Source organism: Cupressus sempervirens, chromosome 7 (genome assembly GCF_028749045.1).
Source record: "Cupressus sempervirens isolate cs-2001-9-10 chromosome 7, ASM2874904v1, whole genome shotgun sequence".
NCBI classification, from domain to species: domain Eukaryota; kingdom Viridiplantae; phylum Streptophyta; class Pinopsida; order Cupressales; family Cupressaceae; genus Cupressus; species Cupressus sempervirens.
In genome coordinates, this window is record NC_143124.1 from 409,435,593 (window position 1) to 409,449,227 (window position 13,635).

Below are 13,635 nucleotides of genomic sequence, written 5' to 3' on the forward strand. Positions count from 1 at the left end.
CTATATTTTTATATGGGCTCTTCATAATTTGACTTTATTTTCCTACTTATAAGACACACAATTAATAGTTATGGGTGCAATTCCGGTGCAATAGTAAACAATGTTTTTATAGGCACTAGCAATGACTATCATCAATGTTAGAGTCATCATTAAAGTCTAGTTGTGGTAACGAATTTTGTTTTTATCTCAAAATTCAGGATATAGAATTTGTTAGGATTGCTAGTCTTGAGTTTCCTTGTCAAGTATAATGATTATGTTCAATATGTCAATGTTGAAATAAATATGATTTAGAAGTTTTAAATATCATAAATATATATAATTCATTATATATCTTAAAATTAAATATAATCTTCTTCATAATGTCATATTTTTTGTGAAATATCTACAATCTAGCTTATAGTTGATGTATATTGGAATGGAAAAGAAGAAATAGAAGTCTTGTCTCATTGGTGTGTGTGTGTGTGTGTGTGTGTGTAATATTATAGAAGGTTGGAAATAAATAAATTGAAATAGATAGAGAAAACAAAAGAACTGATAGAGTTGGAATCACTGATATTTACCAAAAAATAGGAGACTATTTGTAGGCATCATAAAAAACATAATTTGAAAAGTAATTATTTTCTTAATCAGAAATATTCAAAGCTGAATAGTTTGAATAGTTATTCTTTTCTCAATCTAAACATGATGTTTACTAGGTATTGTTCTTAGATAATACCAAATCTAGGTTGGTTTGGAATCTTGGATTATTTGGAGGTACTAGATTGTAAACTAGTATTTGTTGATGTGGGATAGATTTGTTTCTAACTAAATTGAAGCTTATAGTGACTTAATATCATGTATACAACATCAATATCAAATATAAATCTATTTATTGTATAAATGCATTAGAAAATATATTATCATATTTGTTAACAAAGAAAAAATGTAAACTTTAGAAAAACCCTAAGTTTGAAATGAACTTTTTGATTGGTTAATGTACAACCATGTTAACCTTTGAACAAATATAAAAAATAGTTGAAGAGTATAAACCCTAAGAATAAAAATAGAGCATGAATGCACTTGCTGATGTAAATGACAATGCAGTTACTGATGTAAATGAGAACAAAAATATATTTACCATGAAAAGCCCATGTAGTATTCAATCATAGTGTGAAAGAGAGATTATCATCAATATGAAAGAAAAAATACCGTGTAGACAGATTTATTAAAATAAATTCATGGGGATGGAGAATCAATTATACAACTATTATGAGAATTATCAACCTTAATAAATCTTAACCATGCGAGAAATATAAAGTGAAACCATAAAAAGATACTCATGCACAATAACACTAGATATGTTGACTAGGGAATCCCTTGATCAGAGGAAAGTGGGGATGGTACCCACAATATGATATACTAATATGAACATTCCTTGTTAGAGGATAAACCCTAATAGGAGTCTATAACAATATTCAATACATATTAGTCCATGTTAGGAGACATTGAATCCATGTTAGGAGATTTCAACCCTGTTAGGAATTGTGTCAACCCTATTAGGACTTGTGAAAGACACATGGACTCACTGTCCAAATAGCTTTAGGGGTAACACCAATTAACTCACTGTTCAAATGATCTATGTATTATTCCTTATAGATTAATAAAATTGTATTATACTTCCATCCTCTTTCTCTATCCTATCAACTAGACCTCTGCTCCTTCTGATCTTTATACCAGATCAAAAACTATGCATCCAATAATCCCTTAGATCACTTACACGTACTTACCACAATAGTCGACTCTAATTCACACTTTCTTGATGACTTCACATACTTTATTTAGATTTCATATTTTACAAACAAGGAGAATATATTTCCTTCATGCCCTATCTTAAAAATAATTCCTTGAGTTGGCCTAGAGGCTTTCCCAATTAATTATAATAAGATAATTAATTAATTCATAATTGCAATAGCACAGTCATCTCACTCTACAAAAAACTTCACACGTATGACATGAGGACTTGCACACTTGTTGATGTCACCATCAGACTATCCTTAATCATTGTCTAACTACACATCACCAAATTATGTCTTTGCTAGAAGATATAATGGGATCATTAGAAATGACTTTCTATGCACTTTGTCTTTGTACTACTCTCTAAAAATCACATATAGATTCTATACATCTTTGATGTAGAGTCTAAGAATTTAATCTTGTCATCAAGGCATAGAGTAAAACATGTCTTTCACCACACTTCACCTATACATCAAACTCAATTTGTACAAGTATGATCTTTTTTTGCTATTCTGTCAGTCTTCATATCATTATTGCTATGTTGACATCAATGAAAAATGTAGTCATGAATGCAACATGTCAATCCTCTCCAATTCTTAGGATACTCCCCAAAGGAAGACCATCAAAATGCATGCTAACAATCTCCCCCTTTGGCATTGATGACAACATAGATGAAAAATATCTAAGTTCCAAGAATACCAAGTAGTACTCTACTATTGTTTTCCTTCTCATATTTTTAAATCCTCTTAATGAATCAAATCTAAAATCCTTTGGAACACTACTTTGTTGTGTATCTTCATGTTGTATATCTCCTTTATAGAGATATTCATGAATCTTTCTAAATCTCCCTAACAAAGATATGTACAATTGTCTCTCCCCCATTCAAGTAGAGGATGTTTTTCATGTGCTCTTCTCCCCATTGGAATCAATGAAAAATTCCTCATTATGTCATTTTACTACTCCAAGTCTTCAACTAGCTCAAGTGTCCAAAAACACTATTTAATACCAACTACCAAGAGTCCTTAATGACTTTTCTCATTATAGCTACTCCCCCCATATAGGAAGCATCGACACTCAATCCAGTCATATAATAGTGCTTTGAACCAGTGGATTGATGCAATTTCTATATCATCTACTCTAAAGTAGGTAGGGGCATAACCCCAAGCATACCTCTCAAGTAATCAAATGTATCTTTTGGGAAGGGCTTTGTAAATATAACTGCAATCTGATCTTTAGTACTCACGTACTCCAATATGATCTCCTTTTTGGCTACCCTCTCCCTCAAAATGTGATACTTAATAGATATATGCTTAGTCTTAGAATGAAATAGAGTATTCCTAGACATACTTACTATACTTGTGTTATCACATTATATGATAATAGGATCTAAAAATTCTATCCTGTATGACTTTGAACACTTGTTTCATCCACATCACTTGATTGCAATTATTTGTTGTTTGTACATACTCTACCTCAATTGAACTCTACAAAATACAATCTTGTTTGTTACTCAACCAAGTAACCAATATTCCTCCAAGAAAGAATTCTCCACCACTAGTTCTCTTTCTATCATCCATAATTCATGCCGAATCTACATTAGTAAAATCACATAGAGTGAAATCACTTGATATGTCATACCATATCTCATAATTAGGAGTTCCTTTCAAATATCTAAATATCCTTTTTACTATTGCATAATAATACTGCTTAGGATCAGCTTAAAATCTGGCTACAATCCCAACTACATTTTCTATATCTTGTTTGGTGTGAGTCATCTATTATAACCTCCTATCATGGATTTGTACTTCTTCTACTTAAGTGTAGGTGTCTCATCTTTGCTAGATAACTTGTGACCAGTTACCATAGGTGTACCAATAGGCTTACAACATTCTAAGCCAAATCTCTCAACAAGTATCTCAAATAATTAGCTTGTGAAATAAAAATACCATCACTGTTCTATACAATTTTCAAACTTAGGAAAAACTTCATTTTACCTATCATACTCATTTCAAACTCATTATTCATTTCTTTAGCAAATTTATCACTTGCTTCACCATTACCTTGATATATTATGTCATCAACAAATATCACTATTATGATAACATTCCATTCTCTATTTCTTTCAAATATAAGTTAGTATCTATCGTACCTTTAGCAAATCCAAGCTTTTCCACATAGAAATTTCATTAGTCTGCATACCATGTCATTGTATTTTGTAAGAGGGAAACTATCAAGCTACTTAATGTATACCTCTCCTTAAAGTTCTCCATTTAAAAAGGCTGATTTTAAATCCATGTGATACACTTTGAATTTTTTAGTTGTTGCATAAGCTAGGAAAATTCTCACTGCTTCCATCCTGGCTACAGGGTCATAAGTCTCCTCATAGTTTATTCCTTCTTGTTGTGTATATCCTTTGAACACAAGTCTGACATTATTTCTTACAACTTCACTTTGTTCATTCATCTTGTTTCTGAATTCCCATTTGTTTCCAATAACGTTTTTGTCTTTAGGTCTTGGAACTAATTACCATAATACATTTTTCACAATTTGATCTAATTCTTCCTTCATTGCTTGAATTAAATGATCATCTTTAGAACCTACTTATGCACTCTTAGGTTCAACTTGATAAATTAAATATATCTCTTCATTAAATCTGTTCCTTGTCATCACTCCTTTGTCTTATCTTCCAATTATCTACACTAGAGGGTAATTTTATGTCACATTCCTATTAGAGGTAGGAGTTAGTAACTCAACTCTTGCTTCTTCTCTTGGTTCAGATCTTTCACCTCTTTGCTCCATAATTTGCACATCATTCTATAGATCATTGTTAGTCTCAAAGAAAACCTCTACACTCTATCTAAGAATTCTAGTATTATCTTCTTTCTCATCATAATTGTAATCCATTATCTTTTCGTTAATTTCAAACTTGCCATCAACTTTTACATTTGCACATTCAACTATCATCTTGGTTTTGTGATTAAAACATCTATAAATTTTAATTTTCAATGAATAACCAAGAAACATATCTTCATCACTTCTTGGACCAAATAGGTCGACCAATATCATCATCTCTCTTTATATAACATTTACTTTCAAAGATTCTCAACTACCTTACTAAGGGTGAATTGTTGAAAGCATGAATACTAATGATATTCCTATAGGGGAGTATTGTAGAAACATCATTAGATAATTATCATGATGATATGTTACATTCATGACTATGTTTATCATTGATGTCAACATAGTAGTTTTCTGTGGTATTTGATAGAAGAACAATAGTAAAGACTAAGTTGGTATGGATAGATCCTTAAGTGTTTTCACTATTGAGGTTAATGGGAGATACTACTAAGTGTCTAGTATATGTAGCTAAACTTTGGTATAAAAAATGATTAAGTCTAGAAGAATTTATGCAAGGTTTATTGAACATTGTTCAGAGGTAGAGTTTACAGAAGCATGTTCTGCTAAACTTTTTATATCTCTTAACAAAGTTGTTATTTTGAGAAGCAAGGTTAAAGGCATGTAGAAGATATACTAGAGATGACATGGCTAAGCTTTCTCATCATAATATTACATGAACATAATTCTATTCAAGTTACAAGGTGCGAGATTAATGTTATCGCTAAGTAAAATGTGTTCTTAATAAGCTCCTATAATAATTAATTGAGAAGGCGTAATAGCCAACTCAAGGGAATTGTTTTATCGACTCACTATAAAGGAAGGACATTTTACTTTGATAAAAATAATTAAGAAAGAAGAGCAAAAAGAGGAGGAAAGATATGAACTTTAAGTAATCAAGTTGACATGTGAAGATAAGTAGAGTAGAGTGAAGTTGGAGAAAATGTCATTGTTGAGGTTTTATTTTGAGAACCAAGGTTTGATATTTGGATTTGAAGTTTCTAGACTTGGTCTACAAGGTCTAAAAGTGATTGGTCCAATTGATAAGATAGAGGAAAGAGGATAAAGCATAGTACAAAAAATTACTCTGCAAGAAATAGTTGAAAGATCAGTTAGATAGTGAAGTTCAATGGTCTTTCCCAAGAAGCTATTTGGACAATGGGTCCTTCTACCTTCTACAACTCCTAACAGATTTGAAATCTTCTAACAAAGATTCAAAGTCTATTAATAGAGACTCTTATGTACTAAATGTGTTTATAGACTCTTGACATAGTCCATCCTCTAACAAAATACACACACACACACACACACACACACACACACACACACACACACACACACACACACACACACACACAAACACACACACACATATATGTATGTATATATGTATATACATATATGTATAGATATTTACATATATATGTATATATGTTTATATATATATATATATATATATATACATATACATATATGTACATATGTACATATACATATACATATATATACAAAAATATATATCTTTGTGTATATATATATATATATGTGTATGTATATATCCATATATATGTGTATATACACATAAATATATGTGTATATATACATATAATATATATATACATGTGTATATATACATATATATATACATACACACACACACACACACATATATGTATATATATAGATATATGTGTGTGTGTGTGTGTGTGTGTGTGTGTGTGTGTGTGTCTATGTATTTGTGAGCATCATTCCCACTAAGCTTTTCCCTCAGATCAAGGGTTTTCCTAGTTAACAAATTTTATGTAATTGTGTATGTGCATCTTTTTATGATTGTTGTTTACTTTGGCTACATGGTTAAGATTAATTAAGGTTGATAAATGTTTTAGTTGGATAACTAATTCACGCCCCCTCTAGTTATCTTGGTGGACTACTATTTCTAACAATTGGTATCAGAGTGACAAGTCCTTGAATATAAAGTTTAACAACTTCGAGAGATCCATGACTAGCATATTCAAAAATGATAGTCTAAAGTTTGATGGGGAAAAATGTGATAGCTAGAAGGTAAAGAAGAAGACACTTCTACTATGTATAGGTCTAGGATATTGGATTTTAATAAAATTAAAAAAGACAATTATAATAGAAACTTGTACTGAGGAACAGAGAGAACTTTCCAACATGAGAGCTAGGGAAGAACTATTGTCTGCACTTCCTAAAGTAGAGTACCAGCAGGTAAAAAAATATGATACTTCTCATAAGATTTGGAAAGCTTTGGAAAATATCTTTGAAGGTGATGTTAATTTTAAGAAAATGAGGCTACAAAAATGGATTTGTGCATTTCAAGATGTTAAAAAATTGCAAGATGAATCTATAAGAACATATGTAGGTAGAATATCAAAAATTATTGTAGGTATTTGATCTCAATGAGGAACCAAGGAAGATGATGAAGTGATCTATAAGATATCGACAAGTTTAATGCCACCATTAATGCAAGCAACTCAAATAATATAGTTTTTAATACCTTGTGCCAAATATTTCACCAAGTAAACATTACTTGGGAGACTTGAAGTAGTTGAGAATGAGCTTAGAGAGTCTAAAAAATTGTCTAGAACATAGATAGCTTTCAGTGCCCTAAAAATTTGACCTAACCTATCAAGGAGCACAAGTGATAAAGGAGATTTTTCTAGTAATAGTAGATCTAATGAGGATAAAAAGATAAATGTAGGAGTATCTCTTCTTATGAGAAGAGAAAAAGATGCTAAGTAAATCTTTAAATGTTAGACATGTAATGAGTTTGGTCATTATGCATCTAAGTGTCCTAAAAGAGAGAAAAAGTATAAAGGAAAGTTCAAACCTAAAAGAGATAGAGATTTTTTGTATGCCGATGAAGAGGATGAATCTGATGAGCAAGTAGTAAGTGCCAGTGATGATGAAATAGGATTTTTGGCTATTAAAGAAGAAAGTCCAAGGAAAATGACTTTGATATAAAAGGTTAAAAATAAATCTGATTGGATAATAGATAGTGGTTGTTCACATCATATGAATAGTGATATGAACAAGTTTATTGATTTTAAAAGTTATGATGGAGGCATTGTTAGAGTTGGAAACAATGCAACTTACCATGTTAAAGGTATTGGATCTATAACTCTTGATGGTAAGACTAACACTGAGGATTTATACTTTGTTGATGTAAAATCATAATCTATTGAGTGTTGGAAAATGAGTGGATAAAGGTTATTAGTTGAAGTTCATAGAGAAGACATGCAAAATTAGAGGCAAAGATGTTAAAATGTAATTGGAATAGGAACCAGATCTAGAGGTAATGTATTTTAGCTAAATCCCACTATAATAACATGTTTGGTTGCAAAGGTAGATGATAGTTGGTTATGGAATAAGAGATTTTGTCATATCAAATTTGATAGCATTGTGAAAACTAGTAATATGTTTGCAGTTAGAGGTTTTGCAAAGATAGTAAAGCTTACTAACACAATTTGCAAGGAGTGTGTATTGGCAAAGCATAATAGAACTTCTTTTCCCAGAGAGAAGTTTACTACTACAACAAAGTTGGAGATTGTACACATAGATTTTAGTGGTTTTACAAATACTAATGGATTCTTTGGTGAAAGGTACTTTATGATTATTGTTGATGACTTTTCTAGAATGATTCAGGTTAAATTTATTAAAGAAAAGTTTGAGGCATTTGACAAGTTCAAGATATTCAAGAATACAGTTGAGACTGATTTAGGTATGAATATTAAATATTTAAGATCAGATAGAGGAGAATATTTTACTTCAAAGGAGTTTAACATATTTTGTGAAGCTAATGGAATCAAAACACAAATTTTATCTCTTAGAACCGCTAAACAAAATGGCATTGTAGAGAGAAGGAATATGTTCGTAACAGAAGCAGCAAGAGCTATGTTAACTGAGAATGATGTATCAAAGATATTTTGGAGAAAAGCTATGAATATAGTAGTTTACACTATGAACAAATTGAAAGTTAGGAAAAACATAAACAAGACCCCTTAAGAACTTTTATTTGGTTACTCACCTACAGTTAAATATTTCAAAAATTTTGGCAGCAAATGTTATATCAAAAGAGATGATGATATTGGTAAATTTGAAGCTAGAATTGATGAAGGTAAATTTCTTGGTTATTCATTGAAAAGAAGAGCTTATAGATGTTATAATCTATGAACTAAGACTATTGTTGAAAGTGCAAGTGTAAGAGTTGATGAGAATTTCATGATACAAGAAAAAATAGTTGATTACAATTCTCATGATGAGAATGTTGTTACTAAAAAAGAATGATGAAGTATTCTTTGAGACTAAAAGTGATTTACAAAATGAAGGTGAGCTAAGGCAAGAAAAAAGTTTGGAACCTAGAATAGAGCTAAGAGTTGATATAACAACTCCTACTTTTTGTAAGAATATGACAAAGAAACACCCACTAGAGAAGATCATTGGCAACAAAGATAATTGTGTGTTGACATGAAGTAGAATCAATAAAGAACTATGTTTGATATTTCGAGTAGAACCAAAGAATGTAGATGAGGCATGGAAAAAAAACTATTGGAAGCAAACTATGAAAGAAGAATTGGATTAGATAGTGAAGAATGAGACATGAGAATCAGTCCCTAGACTAGCAAACAAGAATGTGATAGGAACAAGATGAATGAACAAGGTGAAGTTGTAAGGAACAAAGAAAGATTGGTATGTATGGGTTACACACAACAATAAAGAATAGACTGTGAAGAAACCTATACTCCTATGGTAAGAATTGAAGTAATAAGGTTATTCTTAGCCTTTGCTACACATAAGAAATTCAAAGTGTATCAAATGGATGGCAATTCAACATTTTTGAATGAAGAACTTGAAGAAGAGGTATACATAGAACAACCTAAAGGTTTTCCTTTAATAGATGACAAGGACATTGTATGCAGATTGAAGAAAGAATTGTATGGCTTAAAACAAACACCCATAACCTAGTATGCAAGGTTGGACAAACGTTTGATAAAGCTTGGATTTAGCAAAGGTATGACAGATAGTAATCTATAATCGAAAGAAATAGGTGATAGATTGTTGATGATATAATATTTGGAGGAGATGATAGTGAAAGTGAGAAATTTGAAGAAAAAATGAAGAAGGAATTTGAAATGAGCATGAAAGGGGAAATGAAGTACTTCCTAAGATTACAGATTGTGTAGGATAAAGAAGGAATATTTATTTCTATGACTAAGTATTTGAAAGATCTATTGAAAAGGTTTAGTTTGGAAACATTTAAACCAATTACAATACCTATGATAACTAGACAAAATTTATCTACAAAGGATGGGACACCTACTATTGAGCAGAAGAAGTATAGATCTATGATGGGAGGATTGCAATATCTGACCCACACAAGGCTAGATGTAGCAAATACAGTTGTAATTGTTGCAAGATTTCAAGATAAGCCCAAAGAAACACATTATTCAATTGTTAATGGTATGACATATCTAATTATTTTATTTTATATACTTATACTGATGTTGATTGGGCAGGACATATGGGTGATACAAAGAGCACCTGTGGTGGAGCATTCTTTCTTGGAGGAAGATTGGTTTCTTGGTTAAGAAAGAAGCATGATTGTATCTCATAGAGTACAACAGAAGCAGAATATGTTGTAGTAGGAAACAATTATAATCAAGTTGTTTGGATGAAGCAGACATTGAAGGATATGAGGATATAATTTAGTGAACATGTTTTCATACAATGTGATAACACAAGCATATTGAATATGTCTAAGAATCCAGTGTTGCATTCTAAGACTAAGTACATTTATATCAAATATCACATGTTGAGAGAGAAAGTTGTAGAAAAGGAAATAAGATTGGAGTATGTAAGCACCAAAGAGCAGATTGCAGATACTTTTATTAAGCCTCTTCCCAAAGAGACTTTTTAGTATTTGTGATTTATGCTAGGGTTTATGCCCCTAACTACATAGGAGTAGATGATGCAAGAGTGCATCAGTCCAGTGGTAGAAAGCACTATTGTTTGTCTGGACTGAATGTTGATGCTTCCTATATGGGGGAGTATCTGCAATGGACAAATTCATCTAGGAATCTTGATTGATGCTATTTTGAATAGTGTCTTTGGATACTTCAGAGATAGTTGTTGTAGAGATTGATAGGATTCAATGGTAGATGGTTGTTGAAGCCTTTTTCATTGATGTCAATGGGGGAGAGATTACAACATGAAAAATATTTTGATACATGGGAGAAGTGTGTAAATAATTGATGACAGTAATAAGACTAAGGAAAGATAGAAGCTAGTATGATTGATGAAGAGAAGTTGAAAAAAAAGGATAATAGTCTTTAATAGTTGGTAATTTTTGGAACTAGATGTTTTTCATCTATGTTGCCATCAATGCCAAAGTGGAAGATTGTTGGAAGCATGAATATTGATGATATTCCTATGGGGTATTATTATAGAAACACTATTAGATCATTATCATGATGATATGTTACATTCATCGTTGTGTTTGTCATTGATGTCAACATAGCAATTTTCTATAGTATCTAATAGAAGAACAATGATAATGACTAAGTTGGTATAGATAGATCGTTGAGTATTTTCACTAGCAAGGTTAATGGAAGATACTAACCAAGTGTGCAAGAAAATATTAAGTTTGGAAGAAGTTAGGCAAGTTTTGGTGAAGACTATTCAACGATAGAGTTTATGGAGGTATGTTCTAGTAAACTTGTTATATCTCTTAGTAGAATTGTTATTTTTAGAAGCAAGATTAAAGGTGTGTAGAAGACATGTTGGAGATGATGTGGCTAAGCTTGCTCATCATAACATTACACATACATAAAGTGATTCAAGTTATAAGGCGATAGATTGATGTTATCACTAAGTAAAATGTGTTCTTAATAAGGTCCCATAATAATTAATTGAGAAGGTGTAATAGCTAACTCATAAGATTTTTTTTATGGATTTGGTATAAAGGATGAACATTTCCCTTTAATAAAAGAAGTAATCAAGAAGAGAAAAAAGAGGACGAAAGATATGAACATTGAGTAATCACTTTGACATGCAAAGATAAGTAGAGCAGAAAAAAGTTGGAGAAAAACTCATTGCCAAGGTTTTATTTTGAGATCCAAGGTTTTATATTTGAATATGAGGTTTGTGACTTGGTCTAAAAGGTTTGACAATGATTGGTTTGGTTGACAAGATATTGGAAAGAAGATAAAGAATGGTACAAAGAAATATTCAGCAAGGAATAGTTGATAGATTAGTTGGACAGTGAACTTTTGTTGTCTTGCCACAGAAGCTATTTGAATAGTGGGTCCTTCTTTCTTCTACAAATCCTAATAGGGTTGACACAACTCCTAATAGGGTTGGAATATTCTAACAAGGATTCAAAGTCTCCTAATAGAGACTCCTATGCATTGAATATATTTATATACTCCTAACATGGTCCATCCTCCAACAAGGTATATATATATATGTCTTTGTGGGCATCATTCCCACTAAGGTTTTCCCTCTGATCAAGGGATTCCCTAGTTAAAAAATCTAGTGTAATTGTGTATGTGCATCTTGTTACATTTTTTATTTACTTTGGTTACATGGTTAAGATTAACTAAGGTTGATAAATGTTTTAGTTCGATAATTGATTCACCCCTCCTCTCATTTATCTTTGTGGACTATTATTTCTAACATGAATGACCAAACTATAATTCACAAGTGATCTTATCTATACCTTTTCTGATTTTTATTATGTTCATAGTGTACATTGTTGTATTGACTAATTCTCTCCAAAATATCTTTGAAACATCATTTTCAAACATCATTTCTCTTGTTGTCTCTATTGTTGATCTATTTCTACTTTCAGCAATCTCATTTTTCTTAGAAGTCTTGGGTGAAGATAACTATCTCTTAATTACATTCTCTTTAAAAAACATGTTAAACTTTCTAGAGATAAACGCTACTCCACTATCTAATCTCAAACATTTTATCTTAACACCAAATTCATTCTCAACTCTATTCTTAAATATCTTAAACTTATAAAATTCTTTAGTCTTTTCGTTAAGCAATGCTAACCACATCACTCTAGTGAAATCATGAATAAAAATCATGAAATACCTTTCTCCATAGAATCCTCTTGTTCTTAATGGACCACTCAAATCTGCATGAACAATCTCCAGCTTCTCTATAGTAGTGAACTTCTTGCTAGGAAAAGATACCTACTTCTTCTTAGTCGAGATGCATTCTTTGAAACCAATATTAGTAGGCTTTATTATCTTAGGTAGATCTCTAACAATAAATGTGCTACTAACCTTCACAATGTTATCAAAGTTTATATGGTGGAACATTCTATGCCATATCCAACTATTGTCCACTTTTGGAACCAAAGATGTTATCTCAATAGGATTCAATTGAAATACATTACCTCTATACCTTGTTCTTCTCCCAATCATCTTACCATCCTTATCTTTGATAATGCAAGTATTTTCTATGAATTGCAACTAATAACCTTTATCCACCAATTGTCCAACACTCAACAAGTTATGCTTTAATCCATCAACAAAGTAAACATCATCAATGTTAGCCTTTTCATCAAGTGTAATAGATCCTATCCCTGTGATGTGATAGGTTGAATTATTACAAACTCTAATAATACCTCCATCATGATTCCTAAATTTAATAAACTTATTCAGATCACCACTCATGTGATGTTAACATACAATGTCTATTATCTGATCATATTTCTTTTCAACTCAAGTGAGAAACTAGGGGTTTTTGCTCTCTAATTTCTATTTCAAGATCATATTCTTTAATGGATATGAATCATATATTATGATCACTTTCACTCTGAACTTTTCCATCACATTCCTCATTTTTATTTTCATACATACAATTTCTAGGTCTTCTAGGCATAAACTTTCCCTTATAATTTTTCTCTCTTTTAGGACATTTAGATGCATAATG